General features: G+C 36.1%; 1 long non-coding RNA gene across 1 annotated transcript in view; it reads right to left on the reverse strand.

The window, feature by feature from the left end:
- Window positions 1–3056: 3056 nt before the first annotated feature.
- The window catches only part of LOC120862867, a 43743-nt gene continuing 21363 nt past the window's right edge, over window positions 3057–25436 (reverse strand). The window contains exon 3 of the long non-coding RNA XR_005720866.1: window positions 3057–3129. This is a non-coding gene — a long non-coding RNA (uncharacterized LOC120862867). The remainder of the gene's footprint in view (window positions 3130–25436) is intronic.

The raw sequence follows: 25436 nt of genomic DNA on the forward strand, positions 1-25436 counted from the left end.
GTATAGATAAATCAATTTAAATGTCCTGTACAAGGACCAGGGTTAATGTGCTTTCACTTAGTAATTTTAACACTTTTTTCCAACTTTTCATCTCTGTAGCCATTATGATTAAAGTTCAATACAAGTTAAAGTTTATCCCTTAGAAGTTATCCCACCATTGAAATTCCAGCTGCTGTCTGACTTTTGCTTGAGTCAAGAATTTATGTCAAGGTAATTTATTCTACTTTCAGTGCCATTTATTCTCTTAAAATTGAAGGTATTCACCTACCAAAATCTTTTCTGACTATAATAAGGTATTCCAATTCTGTGGGTTTTAAGACCATAGCTAGAAAGGGCCTCAAGGAATAAGTTAGTATGCTCATTTTATTAAGATCCTTTTCTTGAACTTCAGTGGTGCTTAACTGCATTTTTGGTTTGATCCTGCTGAGAAGAGGTCAAATGTAATTGTATTATAGTCACTGTTATTTAATGGTTTAATTTAATGTATTTCAGAGCTCAATTGGAGAAGACAAGGTAAAATTTAGCCTTGCTGTACTCTTCTCTAAAAAAATCCTGCTCCTAAAAAATATACTCACTTTAGTTCCAAACATCTAATTATTTTTACAAAGCAAAAGCTTTGGGAGTTTTGATGTTTATTCAAAAAGCAATTGTTGAATCCCCTCTCTAAGCTGATAATCCAGAAAAGAGATAAGACACAGTACAAATAATTTTATAACTGAGGATAACTAGATAGACATGCAATAGATGTTCAGAAAATGTACATGTTAATCTCAGGATATTAGGAATAAATAGTTATCTTCACTTATCATCTGGACCTCTTAATATTTTTAATAGGTTAAATCATTTAAAAATTGTTTGCAGAAGTAAGATTAAAGGAATGGTGAAAATTGTGATTAAAAACTTAAACATATCAAAGTTAAATGTTTATTTCATCAATTCCCTGGTTTTGAAGGTGTACACACACCAAATGGGAAACGTCTTTCAAAAGGAACTGAACTGCTCATCAACTATCATGCATGAACTTACAATGCATCCACCTTGTAGATACCAGTTCCATGTTTCAAACATCTTTAATAGATTCTGGGATATTATTACTTCAAATTCTTTCAGAATGTCCATCATCAGAATGCAGCAAATGAATTTTTGAAATTTTTAATGGCTCATAATTTTGTTGAAAAGATGTCATCTTTATTCCATAATTGAAAAACATTTTTATTTTTAGATTTATAAGCATTGATTAGAATGATAAATCCAATAATCTTTAAATTTATACATTATTAATCCTTCTGAATTCCTTGCCATTTGTATGGTTTAAAAAAGCATAAATTTTGGCACACAGATTTTATGGAAACACAAAAGAGTACTATAACATAACGTTTCAATGAAATGAAATATTTTATACTCTAGTCACAAACTATTGCATGATAAATTCCAAGCTGAGGATGAGGATACCACATTCCCTTTTTGAATGTGTTGTTTGCTCACTGATTCTTGAATTTGAGATAATTCATTTTCTTATGAAGGTAAATGGTCTTAAATTTCACTTGAATGGTCAATTTCAATTTCATCCTAATCATTAAGGTTTAGTGTACTACAAACTGTCTTTTCGCATTCATCTTCTGATTCACCCAATAATTTAAATATCTTCCTTTGTCAATATTCTTCTCTTTGCAATAATGGATGGGAAATAAAAACTCTAAATTCCAAACTGTATTAAATGAAGCTAAAAATTATAGACCATAACAGTTTCTCCAGACTTTTGTAACTTCTTGAATGATGATACAAAACTTTAGTCAAGACAATGAAAAAAACCGAATGATGAAATAATGATTTATTTTACAACTTCATCATCCTTCTAAGCAATCCCATCATTATTCTATCTTCTTAATTTTTTTTTCTTTTTACAAAAATTGTTGGGAATAATTAATGATTAATGATGAAATAATTCCTAAGTTTACAAAATAGAAATTGTTCAAGATATAAGAAAAATAAGATCAGGAATATTCCATAATGTGTCCTGACTTTTTAAAACTGACCAGTAATGTCACATGATAATTACAAGATAGAATGAGTTTTATTGTTTAAAAATAATTCATTTTTCTTAGTTCCTTGGAAGATCTATAAAAATAAGGCATGGAATATTAGTCTTTGTGAATAGTGAGAATAGCTCCAAAAAAGAAACAAAAAAAACCAAGATTGGCTTCAGTGGACCCAGATAATACACTGGGAACCAATGGAGAGAATAGAAAGGTGAGGGCCATATTTCTATTAAAATAGGATTTAAATACTTTTCTTGTGGGGTTTGTTTATTTGTTTTAGCTTTTCGTCTTGAGAATTTTTTTATAAAATTCATTTCTTAAGATTCTTAAAATGATTAAGTAATATGTACACATGTCCTTTCCCAAGCTATTTTGCTTTCCTTTTACTATGGAAGTTTACTGCAAAAGGATAGTGCTTCTAGTATGAACGTTCAGAGAAAATCTTGTGAAAGAGGTAAAAATTGAAATGCACTTTGAAAAATGGGTAGGATATGCCTATGTCAACTTAAGGCTAAAAATATTTAAGGCTGAAGGGATAATAATTAAAGCACAGAATTACAATATCTTGAAATGTTCTTTTGTGACTATCAATTACTGAGTATTTAATTTTGCCAGGTTCTTAAAATGGTCTTCCCTGATGGCTCAGCAGTAAAGAATCTGTCTGTAATGCAGAGACGCAGGAAATGCCTGGGTCAGGAAGATCCTTTGGAGAAAGAAATGGCAACCCACCCCAATATTCTTGTCTTGAAAAATTCCATGGACAGAGGAGCCTGACAGAGTTATAGTCCAAAGTGTCGCAAAGAGTCAGACTTGACTGAGTGACTCAGCACACAGGCTCTTAAAATAATCTTATTTAATCCTTATATAACTTTGAGTGTAGTGTTTTATTATCCCTGTTTTATATAAATAGATGAGAGAACTGAGGCACAGAGAGTTCAAGTGTTTTGTCCAGGTCACACACTGCATGGACAGAGAATTTAAACTCAGGTCTGCCTAATCTTCAAGCCCTCCGGAGTAAGACCAAATCTCTCAGCATCCCAGACATAGACAAGGAACTGCTAGTGGTTCACTTTGATTGTCATGAAAGGACCTAGAAAGAGAAATGAAATTGGAAACGTTATGCAAGATGGTTCAGACAGAATGAAATTGGAAGGACAAGTATGTCCAAAGAGAGGAAGTAAAGCTTGACCTCAGGTGGTATGACGATAACTAAGTTGATTTTAGAAATATCACAAAGGTAAACTCATAGGATTTATCAATACTGATACCATAAGAGAGGAAAGTGAAAGCTTATTCAGAGATTGTTGGCCTGAAAACCCCAAAAGATGCCCTAAATAGGAAGTAAAGGAAGAGAGTGCCCACTGGAGTGGGCAGAGCTGGAGAAGACTTTGAATTCACTTATTCTTAAAGCCACAAATAGTAGTCAGTTGCCAAAGAGGAATATGTGAAAATTCCAATCCAAATGTCATTTTATAATCATCCATATGCTAAATACTAAAGTTCAATCTGGGTGCCTTCACACACTCATTTAACTCTCACAGCAAATTCTGAACGAGGAGGCTGTTAGAGGATCAGTTGTGGACTTCCAGTGAGAGGTCGGTTGTGGAGATAGAGTTGCCAAGACAGTGAGTGAAATAAGTCAGAATATAAACGCTGAGTATCTTCTGCATGCTCAGCGGTCCCAAAGTGAGCACAATAAAGGACATAAGAATACTTAAAATGATCTCTCTTTTAAGAAGTATGGCATATGATTGTTTGAAAGAGTGAATAAGAACTAATAAAGAAAAAGGTTAAACTTGAGAAATTTCATAATACAGACACTAAATATTACAAGTTTCAGAGGAGGTAATATGCATCTAAAACTTGAGAGATGGATAAATTTGACTCACTGTTGAAGAATAATAGGGCTTGCTTTGTGTATGAAAGAAAGAGAAAGTGAATGAGAACATAGCAGTGTGTGTGACATCGATGTGTTTGTGTGGCGATGATGATACCAGACTGGAAAGAGGATAAATTAAGATTAGAAAACATTAGGGCGTAAGAAGTGATGTTTGTGGTGATAGATTACAGACACGTGGTCAGTCAGGCACAGCTGATTTTTGTCACGGGCGAGAACCTTTAAAAGATTTAAAGCAGGACAGTGACGCAAAACCAGCATTTCAGAGATATGATCAGGCAGTCCTCTGCTTAAGGTATTAGAAACAGAAGAAAGTGTGTGGAATATTGCTAAAGCTGTTGAGTTTAAAATATAATTTGGAAGGAGAGTCACAATTCACAAGCCATTTCCCACGGGTGATGGCAACTGTGTATAAGTGACTTAAGAAATTAATATTGCAACTCAAAATGCTACAAACTATCTGACAATTTAAGTTCACACAAGAGGTAGAAACTTAAATGAGGTATTGATATAAATAAGAAAATTGAGATATGTATGACTGTTGACCAAAACCAATAGTAAAGTGCTGGAACCGGACCTGTTCATAACCTAAAGGAGAGCAATAGCTTCCTTTTTTTTCTTTGGCTGATTTCTGTTGTTTTGCATCATTTTATTTTTATTCTTCAGCAGTAGCCATGTAGTGCATGGACATGACAGGGAGTGAGGACACATGGTTAAGCACACAGACTCCAGATCCAGTCTACTTCATTTCAAATCAAGGCTCTGCCACTTGCTTGAAATGATAACTTTAGTCAAGTTACTCAATCTCGTTAAGTCTCTGTTTGCTCCTCTGTCAGATGAGGCTAACAATGGAACTGTTGCAGAACACATGAGCAGATGGTCAAATCGCACTAAGAATCCAACGCTTTTCAACTGTTGACTCTTCTTTACTAACTGAACACATATCCAAGGTTGTTTGATAGGGAGGGGGAAATATTTTTTAGAACCACATCAACAGATAGCATACTAGACCAGTTTTGCCTGTTCTAGTCATCCTATGTCTTCTCTCCTTGGTTCTGCTAATTATATAATATGGGTGTAATAATATGTAATTATAGTGTTAAATTGAGGTCCATATAAAAATCCTGCCTTATATGCATTAATGAGTTTGGTTTAAATGTCTTCTAGATGAGTTCTATGAATATCCATCTATCCAGATTCTATGGATAGAGCAGTAAACAAAAATATGCATGATGCCTATTTCTCCTTTAAAATAGGAAAATTGATATTATTTTACTGGGTTAAGGTACAGAATAGTTTATGCATAGATGCGTATGCTTAGAACACTACCTAACCATAATATGTACTATTTGAATGTATAATGGTAGCAATGGTGCCCAAATATAGCAAAATTATGATTTTCTGCTCACCACTTATTATCTTTCCAATTTAATTATCACATATTATTATCATTCACTTTCTAGCAAGTCTTCCTTTACTGCCTTATATACACCTTCAATAAAAATTTACCTTTAAATCCCTGTTGCCTCATACCTTGCCAGATACATGCTATGTTTACTGAATTGAATTCATGATGTATAATATTTATCTTGCTGAAAAAAATTATTGATGATCATCTCAGAGCAGCCCTTTTAATTCATTCCTGGAAATAATCCTGTTATTTAGAAAGATGACAGGTTTCTAAGCATTGCAAATAGGCCTTATGTAAAGATTCTTAAAGGAATTATTGATAGTACCTCTAGAGACAGAGTCTCAGAATTAACAAAGCTGGGTTTGCTGTGTGTGTCAGTAAACTGCAGACAACATATAGAATTAAACAGAAGTGAGAAAAAAAACAGAGAGAGCCTACACCTCATCACTGGTGAGCATAGTTCCCAGATTTGGCTCCATGAGATTTGTTTTGTGATTACTTGAAGTATGGGGAATCAGTTTAAAATAAATGTATCCAATTTTCACAGTTGTCTCAATCAACCCATTAAACATTGTAGTCCTTAGAACTAACTAGAATGCGCAGAAATAGATCCAGGCGCTTCTGAGTAGCCACAATTCCTCGGGCACTGGTACTGCTCTCAGTCAGTGTCATTGTGATTAAGGGCGTTAGGTTTGGGAGGAAGGCAGGTAAGTAAGTAAGTATTCTCCCCACAATATAATGTTCATATTACTTTCTCTTTGCACTGAAGCCCTAACATTTCATTTTCTCATGTTCTCAGAATTTTGTCTCCTTCCCTTTTGAAAGAGGTGTCAGATTCTAGAGGAATGTCTTTGCTGTGCAGAAACTTTTATTACAGTGTCTGTTTTGGTCTTACCTTGTCACTATTAATGGCATGGACCTGCTGTCAAATAAGAATAAATTCCTGCTCAGGTAGCCTACTGGGACTATTCAAAGCATGTTCTAAAATAGTCTGAAAAGGAACAAATAATACAGAGTAATTTGAATTGCTGCATGAGAAGCAAGGAAAATTAGAGCTTAATCAAAGAATTATCAAACTAATTAGGTGTTATTTATTAATGTGTCATGTCTTGTAATAATCTTATCTGTCATTTATATGCAAGAGCGTAGATGAAAAAAGCATTCTAGTGATTATGTGAATATATTCTCCTCGTGCTTTTCCAAGGTTCATTTGGGTGGCCCAGTAGATAAAGAACAGGGAATCTAGGATTTTCTAACCATTCAAATAAATGCATAATTCTTAACCCTTTTTTCTTAAGCAGGTCTTATTTTATTTTCTTATTTTAAAAGAAGCCCTTATTTTATTCATAGACAGAAATAAATATATCCCATACCTATTTTGATATAAGTAATTATAAACTAAGTAGTTTGATATAGCTACTTTCAGAGAGACCTAATTTGGCAACCAAATATTCCTTGTCCATAGCTTTATTCTTGTATAGAATGTTTGGGCAAGATGAAGACAATAATGAATTTTTCAATACTAACTTTACAGGTTGTAGATTGTTGAACCAGTTGCTCTGGGTTTTTGGATCAATTCTGTGACGTACAGTACACACATGACTGCTGGTCTAGCCTACTGTATTTTACATTTTGGTTCTCTAAAATATTCTGTGTTGAGGCAATGATACTGTTATTCCCACATAGTAGTAATAATTATTCCACATTTGAAGATAATACATTTTGTCTATCTCCTTCTCAATATCTAGGTTGACATGTTGAAGTCATCCTATCATCTCCCAGCAGTTACTGGACCCCTGTATGTGCTGAATCACTCAGTTGTGTCCAACTCTTTGCAACCCCATGGACTCTAGCCCATTAGGCTCCTCTGTCCGTGGGGATTCTCCAGTCTAGAATACTGGAGTGGGTTGCCATTCCCTTCTCCAAGGGATCTTCCCAACCCAGGGATCGAACCCAGATCTCCTGCATTGCAGGAGGATTCTTTACCATCTGAGGCACCAGGGAAGGCCAAGAATACTGGAGTGGGTAGCCTATCCCTTCTCCAGGGGATTTTCCCAACTCAGGAATTGAACTGGCGACTTCTGCTTTGCAGGCAGATTCTTTACTAGCTGAGCTACCAGGGAAGCCTAGTACAGACCCCTAGTATGCATTCAGTGCTAGTGGTGGTAACATGATTTTCAAAGCAAAGGAAGCTACAATCTTTTCAGAAATTATTACAAATCAAACAATGAATAGTATTAAGAAAGCTTGGGGAGAAAATGGAAGAAAGTACTACTAGCAACTAAACCGTATTGGGCTTCCCTGGTGGCTCAGAGGTTAAAGTGTCTGCCTCCAGTGCAGAAACCCAGGTTCGATCACTGGGACGGGGAGATCTCCTGGAGAAGGAAATGGCAGCCCACTCCAGTATTCTTGCCTGGAGAATCCCATGGACAGAGGAGCTTGGTAGGCTACAGTCCACAGGGTCACAAAGAGTCAGACATGACTGAGTGACTTCACTTTCTTTCTTCATACTACTGACAACTAAACCATATGATCACTAGAGTAGAATCTAGAGAAAAAAGAGCCACAGAACCTCGGACAGGCTTGATAAAGGTGAAGTCCTAGTGTTTTGCCAATGTTTAACTTCAGCTTTATTCTAATTGTTAATATTAATTGCTTACAATGAATTAAGTATTTATCCTTATATCCAACTATTTGCAACCCTTTGGACCATAGTCCACCAGGCTCTTCTGTCCATGGGATTCTCCAGGCAAGAATACTGGGTTGGGTTCCATTTCCTTCTCCAGGGGATCTTCCCAACCCAATGATCCAAGTCAGGTCTCCTGCATTGCAGGCAGATTCTTCACTGAGCCACTGGGGAAGCCCAATTCTTATTCAGGTGGTCAATTTTTTTCAGTCTAAGGTGGGGAAATGTAGTGGTATAATTAGATGAACTTTTTTATTTACAATACCAAATGAAAAGTCAATGCAGGAGAAAAACTGAACAAGTATAGTTACTATCTATACAAGTGTGTCCTTCCAAATTAGACCCCATATTGTAAAAGACCCTGATGCTGGGAAAGATTTGAGGGCAAGAGTTTTCCTTGAGACAGAAGATGAAATGATTAAATAACATCACTGACTCAATGGACATGAGTTTGAGCAAACACTGGGAGATAGTGAAGGATAGGGAAGCCTGATGTGCTGCAGTCTATGGGATTGCAAAGATTCAGATGTAACTTAGTGACTGAACGACAATACTTTAGCGTCTGTCCTTTGTCATTCACACTTAATTATTTATGTTGCATTTCTTAAATCCCCATTACTCTATTTTATTCAATATTATGGCTTTGTGGTTGATATGGTGACCTCCTGAAGAAAAAACTGTCATGTATAAATCACCACTTTTGCAGCTACTCACGCTGTTTATGTAACAGGCACATGTTTAGTAGACAGGGTTTCTAATAATTGAAATCTCTGATACAAATTGAGGAAAATAGACATAGAAAAGCACCAACATTGTCATATTGAAACATCCAGTGAGAAACAAACTGATGATTTCATCTTCTCTTAGATGGAGGTTACCTAAGATGTAAACCTTTTCCATTTTCTGTTATTCATGACCATGATTACATTAATAATGATTTTTACTCCAGAGGGATATTTTTTGTGTAAATTATAAATAGCCTCCTGGCAGACATTGGAAAAGCAGTGTGCATTGTTTTAAATGACACAATATCAATTATACACAATTTAAAACAGGAGGAAAAGTTGGATGATTTCCAAATGTGTCATTCAAGTGAGAATGTGTTTGTGAATTTAATTGTGCTTTAATCCTATTACATAATAATTATTAACATGTTCCCATTTTATCCTTTATCTATTAAGCACAAGCACTGAAATATTTAAATTTGTATTATGTGCTTGTAGTTGAAAAGATAAGGAGTTTTATAATCTTCATTAAAGCAACCATTAGAAAACTCTTTACTAAAACAAAATGCTAATCCCTTCTTTTCTCTTCCTAAGGTAAATTCCAAAACCAGGATATTCCTTATTAATTGGTTCTATGGTTCTTCTTTAGGCTTTTCATATTTCTTTGAAATGCTTTTAAATATGGAATGGTTTCATGTGTCAGAGAAAATATTGGGGGACAGGAAAGAAATTTTCCTACAGATATATATAAAGGATAGGATAATGGCAGTATCCCTTCCCTTTGCCAAGTCCTGTGTGGTGTGGACTTGGGGGTGGTTGAAAGATATCAGACTGATTCTATTCTGTTTTAATGAAATCTCTGTATAAAAGAGAATCCATGCTGTCTTTCAAATTCGATAAAATAGCTTAAAAACGTACCTCCCTGTATTTGAGGATAAGGATAAAGGAAAGATACAGTGAAGCTTGAAAACAATGGCTTGCCTAGAGCTGGAGAAAAACTCAGGAGGTCATCCAGACGTTATTCTGTGTCTACCCTTAAAAGATTTCGGAAGGTTGTTAGAGATGGTCATGACAACATTGATGATGGAAAACATTCACCACTCTACTGAGAGCTGCTGTCTATGGGGTCGCAGAGTCGGACACGACTGAAGCGACTTAGCAGCAGCAGCAGCAGCAACAGCAGCAGTGTACCAGGCACTGTGGCGAGTTGCTGCTCATGGATCATCTCACTGAATTCACACTAAACCCTCAGAGGTGGGTTATATGTTTCCCACCTCGGAGACTAGGAAATTGAACCTAGAGGAAGTTGCAGAATTTGCTGAGATAGATATTGTCTCCAGCACTGTAGGGAGAATTATGTTTTCTGAAAAGGGGGTCACTGTGTCTTAGGTTTTCTTTTCCCTTCCTTTTCTTCACTCTGATTTGAGTGGTACAATTTAAAACAAACTCACAATCTCTATTTCCATTATAGTTTACACTTGACACACACTCCTAAATCTTGCCAGTACAACTGCCAAAGAAAGCAAGCAATTTGCTGATAACTTTTAGCTGCCCTTGATGGTTTTGTCAGTGAAAGGAATCCGGTATAGAAAGTACAAGCAGAGTGAACTGAGATTCTATACTCAGAGGCATGAATGACTTCTCACCAAAATTACTGGAGGAATATTAGAATATGGTTTACTTTTAAATTTCCTGGGTATCTATTAAGCTGCCCCTAAGTCCTGATAAAAGATCACCCAGTTCCATCATTAGATTTTTAGGCGAATTTTATTCTTAGTAGTGAGAGTAATAGCAAATTGAGATAGAGGAGAACATAGAGTAGGTTTATCTCTAAGGTTGTTGGTCGCTCCTGAAGTTATTGAGAATGAAAATAACAGATTCTAGTAGTTTAGGAATTGATTTGGCAATTGACTATGCCAGCTGTTCTCTGTCAAAAACCTCTTTGGTAGAATCTACAAGTCAAAAAGCCAGAAAAGATTTGAGACAGAAGGAGACATTATTTATTCTCCATGTTCAGATAGTTTAAAAAAATGTCTAGTCTCTTACCTCTTAAGAAGGGAATTTGTTATTCTGCTTGAAAGCTGTTCTAATGCATTTTGCAAATGAACTTTTGCAAGTATTTTGGGAGCCTTCTTTTTTCTCTCAATTTCTCAACTTGCTACTCACATTTCTAATTGTCAGTAATTTATTGTGACTTGATTTTCAGTCTTTGAATAGATTAATAAAGTGCATTGGATCTCTGAAAAGTAAACCTGAATATAAAACCTAAAGTATTAAATTATGACTCAAGAGTTATGATATATTCAGTCAGTAATTTCAGTCACTCAGTTGTGTCTGACTCTTTTCAACCCAATGGACTGTAGCACACCAGGCTTCCCTGTCCATCACCATCTCCCAGAGCTTGCTCAAACTCATGCCCATTGAGAAAGTGATGCCATCCAATCATTTCATCCTCTGTCATCCCCTTCTCCTCCCAATTTAATCTTTTCCAGCATAAGGGTCTTTTCCAATGAGTCCGTTCTTCATATCAGGTGGCCAAAGTATTGGAGTTTCAGCTTCAGCATCAGTCCTTCTAATGAATACTCAGGACTGATTTCCTTTAGGATGGACTGGTTTGATCTCCTTGCAGTCCAAGAGATTCTCAATAATCTTCACCAATACCACAGTTCAAAAGCATCAATTCTTTGGCGTTCAGCTTTCTTTGTAGTCCAGTTTTCACATCCATACATGACTACTGGAAAACCATAGCTTTGACTAGACTGACCTTTGATGGTAAAGTGATGTCTCTGCTTTTTAATATGTTGGTCATAGCTTTTCTTCCAAGGAGCAAGTGTCTTTTAATTTCATCGCTGCAGTTACCATCTGCAGTGACTTTGGAGACCAAGAAAATAAAGTCTCTCACTGTTTCCATTGTTTTCCCATCTATTTGTCATGAAGTGATGGGACTGGATGCCATGATGTTTGTCTTTTGAATGTTGAGTTTTAAGCCAGCTTTTCCATTCTCCTCTTTCACTTTCGTCAAGAGATTCTTTAGTTTCTCTTCACTTTCTGCCATAAGGGTGGTATCATCTGTGTATCTGAGGTTATTGATACTTCTCTTGGCAATTTTGATCCCAGCAGCCTGGTGTTTTGCATGATGACTCTGCCTATAAGTTAAATAACAGGGTGACAATATAAACTCCTTTCCCAATTTGGAACCAGTCTGTTTTTCCATGTCCCGTTCTAACTGTTGCTTCTTGACCTGCATACAAATTTCTCAGGAGGCAGGTAAGATGGTCTGGTATTCCCATCTCTTGAAGAAATTTCCACAGTTTGCTGTGATCCACACAGTGAAAGGCTTTGGCATAGTCAATAAAGCAGAAATAGATGTTTTTCTGGAACTCACTTGCTTTTTCAATGATCCAGTGGCTGTTGGCAATTTGATCTCTGGTTTCTCTGCCTTTTCTAAATCCATCTTGAACATATAGAAGTTCACAGTTCACATACTTTTGAAGCCTGGCTTGTAGAATTTTGAGCATTACTTTGCTAGAGTGTGAGATGAGTGCAGTTGTGCAGTAGTTTGAACATTCTTTGGCGTTGCCTTTCTTTGGGATTGGAATGAAAACTGATCTTTTCCAGTCCTGTGGCCACTGCTGAGTTTTCCAAATTTGCTGGCATATTGAGTGCAGCACTTTCACATTTCACTACAACTTGCTGCTGAACAACTGTCAACTGCAGAATGTTAGATCTCACCAAAAAAAGATACCCCACATCCAAGGGCAAAGAAGAAGCCCCAGCCAGACTGTAGCAGGGGTAAAAGTGCATTTAGAATCAAGCTGCATACCCACCAGAGATGCTCAAAAGGATCAAACAAACTTTGGGCGCACCAGGACCAGGAGACCCCACAGAGACTGAACCAGAATTGTGTTTGAGTGTCTCCTATGGAGGTACAGGTCTGCAGTGGACTGCTGCAAGGGCAGGGGCTCTCGGTGCAGCAGACCTGGGTAAGGCATAAGCCCTCTTGGAGGAGGTCACCTTTAACCCCTCCATAGAGCCACCGGAACTTACACAGGACTGGGGAAACGGACTCTTGGAGGGCACAAACAGAACCTTGTGTGCACCAGGACCCAGGAGAAAGGAGCAGTCAGCTCACAGGAGACTGAGCCAGACTTGCCCGGGAGTGTGCAGGAGTCTCCGGTGGAGGCGTGGGTCAGTGGTGGCCTGCTGCAGGGCTGGGGACACTGGGTGCAACAGTGTGTGCATGGGACCTATGAAGGAGGTCCCCATCATCTTCATAACCTCCACCTCAGGTCAAACAACAGGGAGGGAACACAGCCCCGCCCATCAACAGAAAATTGGATTAAAGATTTCCTGAGCATGGCCCCGCCCATCAGAACAAGACCCAGGTATCTCCTCAGTCAGTCTCTCCCATCAGGAAGCTTCCATAAGCCTCTTATCCTTATCCATCAGAGGGCAGACAGAATGAAAACCACAATCATAGAAAACCAAACTGATCACAGGGACCCCAACCTTGTCTAACTCAGCGAAACTATGAGCCTTGCCATGTAGGGCCACCCAAATCGAACAGGTCCTGTTGGAGAGTTCTGACAAAACGTGATGCAATGGAGAAGGGAATGGCAAACCACTTCATATTCTTGCCTTGAGAACCCCATAAACAGCATGAAAATGTTCCCTTGGTATCTAATTTTCTTAAAGAGCTCTCTAATCTTTCACATTTTATTGTTTTCCTCTACTTCTTTGCATGGATCACTGAGGAAGGCTTTCTTCTTTCTCCTTGCCATTCTTTGGAACTCTGCATTCAGATGGGTATATCTTTCCTTTCCTTCTTTGCCTTTAGCTTCTCTTCTTTTCTCAGCTATTTGTAAGTCCTCCTCAGACAATCATTTTGCCTTTTTGTACTTCTTTTTCTTGGGGATGGTCTATGATATATTAAATGTACTCATTTTTAGGGGGGTTTCCTTGGTGGCTCAGTGGTAAGAAATCTGCCTGAAGCTCAGGAAACTTGCAGGAGATTCGGGTTTGATCTGTGGGTCATGAAGATTCTCTGGAGTAGAAAATGACAGCCTACTCCAATATTCTTGTCTGGGAAATCCCATGGAGAGGGGAGCCTGACTACAGTCTATGGGGTGGCAAAAGAGTCAGACACAACTGAGCAACTAAACAACAACAATAATGTATTCAGGGATATACCATGTTACAATGACCAGGTTGGTAAACAACAGCCTTGTTACAACTGATACTTCTATTTCAGTAGCAATGATCAGTTAAACTAAATGAATAATAGCTCATCACTTATTAGTCAGTAAGTTAGCATGTGCCAGGAGGAGGGCCATGCCTAGGGATGTAAATAAAATTTGAGATTTTTAACTCAAAATTGTATTGAAATTTTGTAGTTTTTCTTAAAAATTATCCCTTTTTAATTCTATTGAATTATACCTTAAAGTTTTAAGCATAAATATAATATTTTAAGCATTTATCATATTTGAAAAAATTGATTTCCAATAAAATAAGTCACTGTTATATTTCTATCACTCAACTCCTTAGAGAATAGGCGATTCCGTTTTGATAAAACTATGTTTCACATTGGAGAGCAGCATTTCAGAGACCTAATTTGAATTAATTATAACTTTGAAAATTGAATTGACATAACTGATGGTCAAAAGCATGTACTATTTGTATTTCAAATCATCTTCAAGTGAAACAAGAATTAACATATCCATTACAAATATCATTATGCTGAACTATAGGATACTGCACTTAAGATCTATTTTTTTCTCAGTTATTATGAGTATCATTGGCTATAGAATTCTAAAGCCTAACAAAAAAGCATTTGTACTGAGTTGAAATTGTTTACCATTATTCTGGATTTCATCTTTTATTTTATTTGTTCCTTGTGCCTCATTGCTGTCTCTAAAATAAATGCAAACAGACAACATTTTGCTGTGAAGAACACTGAGTTGAGAATCTGCATTCATGTATCATACTTATGTGTCACTTAGGTCAATGTAGCAAGTTGTTTAGCTTCTTTGAATTTCAGGGTTCTCAGTAAATTCTTAAGTTTCTTCTGGTACTAATATTCTTTTCAAGTTACATGTGTAGGTGTGTAATTCTTTAGGCTTGAAGCATACCGCAATGGGTAATTTACATAGATTTTGCACTTGAGGGTAACTGTAGATTCAGAATATATTGCATGTGTTATATCTTGATTGGGCTAATGAAGCTAGTTTTCTTTACCTTTGAACTTTAAGCTCAATTTTTCCCACTAATGGATAAAACTATTAAAGTTTCACTTTCATGGAAAGATTGGTACTCATAAATAAATTGGTAAAAGTTCTGACAGAAAGAAATGAATACTTTGGCCTGGAACTGTAAATAACTGAAAAATAGAAAGCAAAAAATAAATTTTATCATGTGTTTTGTTGGAAGCATTCTGTACTCTATTGAGATCTAAAAATACTGTATTCCCTGGTGACTCAGAGGTTAAAGCGTCTGCCTCCAATGCAGGAGACCCGGGTTTGATCACTGGGTTGGGAAGATCCCCTGGAGAAGGAAATGGCAACCCACTCCAGTATTCTTGCCTGGAGAATCCCATGGACTGAGGAGCCTGGTGGGCTGCAGTCCACGGGGTCACAAAGAGTCAGATAGGACTGAGTGACTTTAACTTAACTTGGTTTGTTCATATTCAAACACTCTAGAAACAGAGTAACAGAATAGCATGTAGTAACATTCATTTATTCACTTATTCATGGGATCATTTTCTCTTGTAGGTATTCATTTCTCTTAACTAAATATGTATGGATATTCCAGACTCTGTTCCCAAGTTTCTCATAGTCAAATGAGGATTAAAAACAGAAACAATAGCAATAACAAAAAATCCCAGCACAGATTTGTAAATAAACAAATGTATTGAGAATCAGAAGATAAGTATACACTGGTTATTCTGGGAACATAAAAGTTGTGAAGGGTGTGGCTGGAAGGGAATCAAGGAAGAGATTAAAGGCATTTAATTGGATGACTCCAAGGCAAGTAGGATAATTGTATCCTAAGTACATGAGATAGTTTTTATTTTTGTAAATTGAGACTGTACTCTATCTAATATGCCTCATAATCTCTTTTCATATTAGCTCTGACCTTTGTACTAAAAGAAAAATTTGCAGTTCATATTACCTATTTGTCTATTTTTTCCATCTTTACTGTCTGCCTTTTGCCTCATCTTATGTATAAATATGATTTGCTCTGGGGTTGACAGATATATAATTTGGATAGCTTAGAAGGAAATATTTAAGAAAAGTGAAGAAATAGTGATTTTGTAAGTTTTGAAAACCTCCAAGTTGACAGTCTATCTAGAATTGTCAAAATGAGATCAGGGACCAAGATGGGTACTTGAGATCAATTTAATATCTAATGTTAAGTAGAATATGACCAATGTAGAAAACTGTGAGACTTTTAATCTTAGGAAGTGAATCTTTAAAGATCCTCTAAGAGTTATTAGTCATTGATGACAATGGGTAAAATAATTGTCATTTATCTTGACCTTCCAAATAAATATTAAATAAATAGAAAAATAAAATGAAGTGAAAAATGTTGATCTTAAATACTTTTGAAGTATAACCTTGATTAGGCCACTTTTCTGTCTAGAGACTATTTTTGTCCACCTGAAGCATTAGGGTGTTGAAATAACTGATTTCAAAGGTCTCTTCCATACCCTAAATTCTATGATTGTGATTCCACGCATCTATTTTTATTAAATCCTGGATATCAGGTATTCTGTCATAACAAGGTATAAGAATACATGAAACAATGATATGATCTTGAATGAATCTCATTTCCCTTTTTAGTTGGCCTTTCCATGGCAGAATTATTTCTAACTTATAAACTGGAGATGAAGACGAAAACACACTAATATTACCTTTATCATTTTTAATCAAAGGAATTATGAAATATGTATTTGACTTCTATTCCTTGCTTTCCATCAAAGCAAATATGCAAATATGTAATAGCACATGGAAATATTAGGGAAACTTTTTATCAGGATGCAAAGAAACCTTTCCAGTAGAAACATTTTGGCCTGGAGGATGTTCTTTGATCTAAGTAGTTGAAGCTTTTGGTGTTTTAAACACCCTTATAGTAGGGTTGCATTACCAAATTATACTAAATAATCCATTTGCTTAAAAGTTTTCTAAAATCATAAAAAAATCTTGAAAATTAATTACCAATATGCTGTCCTTTTAGAATAATCCAACAAAGCAACTATGACTTATACCTCAATGTCTTCTATATAAATCCTTTGGCAAAATGGAAAACTATGTAATTCAAGTGACAGCAATGACTAAGCAATTAGTCCATAAATAGCATCTAGCTGTGTAAACAGGAAATTTCCTGCTCTTATCTGAATATTTCTCATTCATTCCCAGATGCTCAAGCCAAACTGTCAGTCATCTTTGATGTCTTTCCTGCACTTACCGTATCAAATTCATTTAAAAAAATCCTACTGAGTTTGTATGAAAATACACTCTAAATCCATCCATTTATCTACAGTTTCTAAGTTTTTCATTGACCATATCTTTACAAGTCCCATCTATTATTCTAAATAACACTCTTTATTACTCTTCCTTGATACATTTTAAGTAAGATGCTTATTTTCATTTTACTTATTTAGTTGATATTTTTTCTCTCTGACCAGTAGAATCTCAGCTCTGTGAAACAGGTGATTTTATCTGTATTGGTACTGTTTAACTCCATATCCTAGGAAAGTGCCTAGAACTGAATAGGCACTCAGGCGCATTTTTTGCAGGAACAACTACATCTCTACTGCAACACCTAGACCAAGCTCATGTCATCTCTCACCTGGGTTTTTCAAACAGTTTCCAACTGATCTTCTGCTGCTTCTCATATCTTTTCCTCTGCAAACATTATTTTTGTTCACACAGCAGCCAGTGAGTTTTTAAAACCCTATATGTCATACTAAAACACTTCAAAGTTTACCATTACCCATAGAACATATCCAAACTCATAAGAACAGCCCAGAATGCTCTGATAGGAGCCTGTCACTGCTCTCTAGCACCAGTGACCTTGAGTAATCCAAGCTGTAATCCAAGCTGTTCCTAGCATAGACATTTTAGCTTGCCTTTCCCTGCCAGGAATCCTTTCATCCGGCCTCTTCTTTTGTATTCAAGTCAGAACTTGTGTCTCCCATTTGGAGACAGAGATCCCTGATACATTGTGTAATTGTCCTGCAGTTTGTGTACTTACACAAAGGCCCCCTGCTCTTCTGTCATCTCAAGATCTGGACTGCAATGGCAAGTGACCTGACCCGTTGGGAAGAGCTGCTTCCTAATTTTGCACTAAGTAAGCCCTCCTCCTCAAACCTGACCACCTTGGACAGCACACACATAGAAAGGAGACAATTTGAGCAAAGCGCCATAGGTTAGTGGAGTTCTGCTCAGTGCTAACCCAGTTCTTCCTTTTCTAACCAATTTAGTGTCATCTCTTTCTCACAGTCATTGTCTGCCTCACCACTCTGTTTTGATGTCCCTCCATTTCTGAGATCTGAAATTATCAGTCTTGCTTGTTTGCTGCCTGTCTCCCTTCATCTTTAATGTAAACTTTATAACAACACAGCCCTTCCCTATCTTCCCTGTGGTCCCTCACTGATTTTATTTGTACTGTTATGCCCAGGAACCCTCACAACAACCCAGCTGGAAGAGACATTACTGTTCTTGTTTCACCCTGAAACATCTGAGTCCTCAGTTAAGTAGTAATTGCCTGTTTACATGTATCCTCACAAGATCAAGTACAAGGGATGCAAAGTTATATATGTAGAATTTAGCGATACACAAGTGGGAGTTATAAAGATACCTATGGCGGAAGTAAAAACCTTGGATCTGTCCACCTCATACAAACTCTTGAGCTTCAGATTCCTTATTCTTCATTTCATAGGCAAATTCACCAAGTCTGGGATTATTGTATGAGTGATATCTTAATTTTTTAAATAAGTAGGGTGGAAAAGGGACGAGTGACTGACACTCTAAACACCTCTACTCCATTCCCTCCATTTTGGAGGTACACAATTACTACATGTCTCAGCCTAAAATATAAACCATATTTTCATTTAATTTTAATATTTGTTCAATTCTAAACTTTGAAAATATTATTCTATATGTTACAGAAATAGTCTAGGAAACTTGTGCCAACAAATAAAAGCAATACTATTGCTTTAACCTACTTGGCAATCGTTTTCTTAACTAATTTCAAATTTTCCTATTTTGTGTTCATCATAGATCCCCAGGTGTCTCAGTGGTAAAGAATCCGCCTGCCAATGCAGGAGACACAAGTTCAATCCCTGGGTCAGAAAGATCTCCTGAAGAAGGCAGGAGATGGCAAAGCCCTGCAGTTTTCTTGCCTGGGAAATCCCGTAAACAGAGGAGCCTAGCAGGCTCCAGGGTTACAAAAGGGTCAGACACGACTTAGCAACCTAGCAGACAACAATAGATGCGCAAATACTTTAAATACTATTGACAGAATGAATTGGGATAGGTGTTTGTAATTAATCACATTTTGTACTTTTTCAAGATGTAAATGAATTTTAGCTCAGTGGTCATTTACAGGAGTGACACTCCTTCCGGCATGAGATCTATCACTTCATTGTGGCACAGGAGGCCTTTCAAAGTCTGTAGTCTCCTGGATGTACTGGGTACCTCCTTGAAAATGCAGTGGGGGCCCAAGGGGAAAAAAAATAGCTATCAATCATTAGAGTAAAAAATATCCTCAGTATTTGTTTCAAGATTTAGGAGGTAGATTTTTGTTATCTAGAGATGGTTTAGAACTAGGAAATCTCCTTTGATTAAAAAACTAGATAAATTAAGCTTCAGTATTGCAAATTGCTTTTTCCTTTACATTACCTGAATTCTGCTCATAGCCTCCTTCTTGATTTGAGATTCTGAGTAATTCCATTCATTATTTCTAGTAAAGTAAAGAAAACATCAGTAACTTAGATCATTAGGAGGAATGCATACTGTATGTCATCCCCAGTGGAATTTGACTAAACTGAAAGCAATCATATTGACTTGAGGGAGAAAAAACTCAGAACAATAAAATATTGGCAGCTTACAAACATGAGATTCAGGTATTATGGAAATAAGCCAGTCAAAATCACTCACGGAACAAAAATAAAGCCAATTCACTGTGTTTGAATGTCAGAGGGATTTTCAGGTAATAGCTTGTAAAATGAAGGGCACCTTTAGAGATCCAATGTAAATTTCAACAACGTAAATTCTTCCTTTAGAGAGTAACAATCCTCAGAAATTCCCAAGAAATATATTCCTAATAAAATGATAAGCCTCTTTCCTGTAAATGAGTTCTGCTATGTCTGTCACGTTTAATTTTATCTGTTATTATGTCTTTGTTGTCTTACTTCAAAAGTCTGTTTCAAGTCCTCTTGTGTAATTAGGTGGGATACAAATTGTAAATACATTGTAGGAGAAAGAATATTTTGAGTATTTACTGTGTGTTAGATGTTTCATTTCTTAATCCTCACAACAGCCGACAGAAACTCTCCTCATTTCATAAAGGCCATGAAGCTTCGATACTTCATGACATTTTCAAATTCACACAGATTATGTGAGTGGAGGAGGCAATGGAGCTGAAACTCTCATATTTATTTGATTCCAACCATGTAGCCTTTGTAATAAACAGCTTGCTTTTATTATAAATATCATTAATATATCCATAATGTATTATATTCATATAATTTTATATTCATTCATATAGAAAAAATAGCCTGTAATTTCAATAGCATTTTCTTACATTATTTGAGCATAAAAAAGGCCTTTTCTGTAAGTCAGTACCAGAGAGTCAGGTGTCATTCTCAATTATGACATGCCTGATTTGTTTTGGTGACCCTTAACAAAACAAAAACTTGCCCTGAGCTAATAATTCCCCTGCCAGAACTACCTAACTCTGTCACTCTAGAGGCAAAAAAAAAGAAAAAAAAATTTTTTTTTCTTTTTCTGTTGGTGCTACTTTCCTATTAGGTCCACTGTCTCACCATCATGTGGTTGTCCATTCTAGAGAGTATGATATCATTTATTACAGTTGTAGAGAATTTCTGATATAAACTGCACTTTGTACTTTATGCTGCAGAAGTACCTGTTTGATTGTTTTAATAGTTCTATGTATCTTGGCATCCAGGCTTTTTTTTTCACTAGAGATAATCGCTGTCTGCTATCCCTCCCTCTCCTCCTCCATTCTTTACTTGAGAAACTCTCTTCAGGCTTTTAAATGCAAGAATCATTCTGTGACATCTCCTCTGTATATGTTATTTCCCATCATCACACTATGTTATAATAATCTGTCTGTAAATCCGTTTTAGCCATGATATTGGGAACTTCTTACAAGCAGAGTTGGAGATTAATGGTTTTTATATGCTGAGATATAATAAGTTAACTTATTATATCTTATAAGTTAACTCACTAGGTTAAAAAATAAAATAATGACTTCAGAGTTCCACCAGGAAAATATACGAAGATTTTGTAGTCTAAATGATAAACTATTCCCTATGGAAAGAATTGAATATGTTCAAAAATAAATTCCTAAATGGCTGATCAAAACTATGATCATACATTACTGCTGTTCAAGGAAGTAGTTGACAGCAGAGAAATCAGTTTAGTTTGAACAAGCAAGATCCCTTGAAGATATTTTTGAAAGCCTTATTATTTAGAAATAATTGATTCATGGATGTTCATGGTCACTTGTATTTAAGCTTTAGTTATTTAATTGACTCCTTCCTCAGTCTAGATTCTCTGTAGATTTTAAAAGCTACAAAATACCATCCTATTTTAGAAACATTTTTTCAAGAACAGCTCTCAAGCAAAATTTGGGAGAGAATACTCCCTAGTGTACATCCCTTTGGCTTACAAAGATGGTGGAAAGTCAGGGTGGAAACTCCACTCCTCTGTCTCTCTTCATCCTTGCATGTGATGGCCCTTTACATGTGACTGTCTTTACCTGCCTTAGGTAGTCTGAGAGGAAGTTTCAGCACCTCAAGTCCACTTCTTAGGAGCTGAGCCCCTGAATCCCTGTTCACTTCAGTTTAAACTGCAAAATGAAAATTATCCCTGCATTCTAAGCATCAATGACTTCATACGTCAAAACTGTTTGGGATCATTGTAGGCATAGGTATAGTAAGCACTGTATAAATATTAGCTAGGGAAAATCAATGTGGGACACACTCCATTTTTAATGTGCCCCCCCATCCTTACCTTGTCCTTGCTTACTAAAAAATGAAATTCCGTGTTACATTGTGTTTCCATCTTTGCTTTCGTTAGGAAAATAATCAGTACTAATATGGATGTATACTTTTCTAGATATATAGCATGGCCTGCATGAAAATATGCTTTGCTTTTGTGCATATGGGCATGATCAGTAATCCATCTGGATGGGTTTAACAGCTAAAAGTAAATCCTTCAATAAATAGCGACTAACCTCTTCTACTCAGCTTGAGGGCCTGGAGTTCCTCCCTTCTTGCCACCACAGAAGATGTTGTGTGTCCAGCTCTGGCTGCTAATCCACAATTCACCAGAGCAAACTAATTTTGACAAATTCTAAAAAAGGAAGACTTCCAGTAAGCAGGCAGGTCTGCTAGCATTCGATAATATCTAGTTGTCCGTGAAATTTTAGAAAGTGGATATATATGCCCGTGTTGATTCTTAGATTTAAAAGAGACACAAGCAGGAGTTTATGAAATGAAAATGAATGATAAAAGATTTTGCAAGCATTTCATATGGGATCATACGTTAGTTAATGTTTACAGATCATGGCCTGGATGGTTTTGTTTAATTAAAGAAATCACTTGGGATAAGAAAGTACTCAGAACAATTGTGAGATTTTTACGGTTCACAATAAGCCAGAGATGAGGGAGGCTTCTTAGTTTCTATAAAACTGAATATATTTTCCCTTTGGCCCATTATTTACTTAACGCAGGTCATTTATTTTGGCAGGAGAAAATATACCTGTTCAATATCAAAAGGCCTATGAATTTTAATTTTCCTTTATTGCCTTATTATATCACTTGAGAATTTTTAGTTAAAAGAAGAAAATATTGATTTTTCTATGTATTAGGGTTCCTCTTAGCTTCTGTGATTTCAGTTTCGATAATTTGAAGTGCATATTGAAATAAATTGCTTTATTTGAATACATGTAGGTTTTTCATCAATAAATTCCAGTAGATATATTTGACATTGTATATATATCTAAGAAAAGAAATATATTCAGAAATGACTCTGAAGATAACTGAATCTTTGTATGTATCTACTTAAAGATCTCACCTAATATCAATTTTCATATTGCATAATAATATGAATTTATACTTTGGATTATGAATTATGCATGTTGGGGACAGATCTAGCTATTTTATTTGTGTATATTAAATTTACTAATACTTTTTTTCAATACGTATTCCTGCATTGTGTGCACAGGGCAGAGCCCAGCCATACCACCTCCGTTACCAACAGAACAAGCTTCCAGACCCACTCTGGCATCACCTACTCTTGAAGGCAAGTATTTTATTTTTCCAAAGATCATCTCTATTGTAGGTAGAATATAGAGAAACAAAGCAAAATAGTTGTTGCAGCAACAACAAAATCCATTTTTTCTCATAGTTTTAGTATGTCTAAGCTACAGTTTACTCTTCCTAAAAGTACAATTTGCTCCTATTTAGAACACCAAAAATTTCCTCCTAAGATTATACATTGGTAGCCATCAGCTTCCAGAAGGATAACCAGCTTCATACTCTAGAAATCAAGCCAGGAAGTATACGGTTAAAGGGACAGATAATACCTTGTAATTCTTGAATAGGAAACTCAAGAAAACATTGTATGCTCATTATCAGGAATTATACACTCATGTTAGCCTATTCTCTCCTCTATACCTTATTTATATTCTATCCCCTAAATCCACTCCCAAATAAATTTCCAGTAATTAGGAGAAAGTGATGGAGGTTTTCAGTTCATCTCATGTATCCTCCAAGCCCCTCCTACAAAGATGACCCAGGCCCTATTGATAACCTCTTGTTACTTAGAAAGACGGTAGTTAACTTTGTGCCTTAGAAAATAATATAGTGATTAATAGCCTGTGTTCTACAATCGCACAGACCTGGGTCCAGACTCTGGTTCTGCCCTTTTCTACCTGGATGACCTTAAATGTGATACCTAAACTTCAGACATTTTATTAGTAAAATACTGATGCTCATAATAGTAATACTACCACAGAAAGTGTTGTAAAGGTAGAATAAAACTGTAACAATTGCAAAAATTTTATTTTTGTATTTGACAGTGATAAACTTAGGAGTTTCTTTAACTTCATTTTATTGGCTTACTACAACTGTCCACAAAGAATAGTTTGTAGATCACCAGCATCAAGGTCAATTGTAAAGCTCATTAAAAAAATACATATTCCTACCACATCTTAGATCTAGTAAATCAGATTCTCTGGCAATTCAGAGAGGAAAATCTGTATTTTTAACAAACTCCTCAGTTGAGTCTTATATACATTAAGTTTTAAGAGCCTTTGACTTATGTTTTGTGTAAAAATGACTACAAATCCAAGTAATTATTTTACACCAAACACATAAAGTTAGTAGCCTGCTTCAAATAGTTTTTAAATTTATTTTTATTTTTTAATAAAATCTGAATGCCTTGGTGAAAGATACATTGTCTATTTGACCACAGACCCAGAAGTCATTTGGCTATACATTTCTATTTCAGTCAATACATTTATTTATGTTACAGTCAGTAGCCAGGGGAGGATTTGAGTAGCTGAGCAGGTGTAGTTTTCCTAGGTTTAGATTGAAATACCAGCATGTTCTATGTACTTTTCTGGTCAGATTCTGACCAAATCATGCCTGTGGCTATGCTGTATTCAACTCACATTTACTTATAATATTTTTATGTTGGCTGTGGGTATATGCATTTCTTATTCGATGTCTCAAAACCCTGTAGATATTATTATCAATGATTAACAAATTTAGACTTGGAGTTTATTTTTTTTAACTAGTAAACAGAAGGACTTGGATTCTAGCCCTGACTTTCTAGATCTATAGCCAAGGATCTTTCTATCACATTACTATGCAGACTTTGAAGTTTGAAGATTATAACTTAATATTTTCTGAGACATCAACAGCTTTGGTAACATGAAGGCATAACATTTTGTGCTTCAGATTTCAGGCAGTTCTATGATAGATGTATCATCTTCTGATGTCAATCAAGAGTACCCTAGCAATGTGTATCAATATTTAAATATACACAGAGATCACCTGGGGATCTTTGACAATGAAAATTCTGATTGGCTAGGTCAAGGGTAAGGCCTGAGATTCTGCATTTTTACCAAGCTCCCAAATATTGCTGCTGCTTCTTCAGTACTTCATCTGAGTAGTAAAGTCCCACCTGATTTAGGAGGCAGGTAGAGAGCAATTGAATATTCCCCAAAATACTTTCAACTTGGTAGTAATCACCTAAATGACCTACTACTGGCCAAATGTCCTTCAGAATAACTGGAATGGCACACATGGAAAAATTTTGATTGCTAGTTGTGTGGGGGAAAAGCAAAAGGTTTCAAGCCACATACCTAAGCATTGGAGAAAGGCAAGAGAGCAAGAGAAATGCCATTGGGATTGAGGAAAAGG

This window comes from Oryx dammah, unplaced genomic scaffold (assembly GCF_014754425.2).
Source record: "Oryx dammah isolate SB20612 unplaced genomic scaffold, SCBI_Odam_1.1 HiC_scaffold_4, whole genome shotgun sequence".
Lineage (NCBI taxonomy): Eukaryota > Metazoa > Chordata > Mammalia > Artiodactyla > Bovidae > Oryx > Oryx dammah.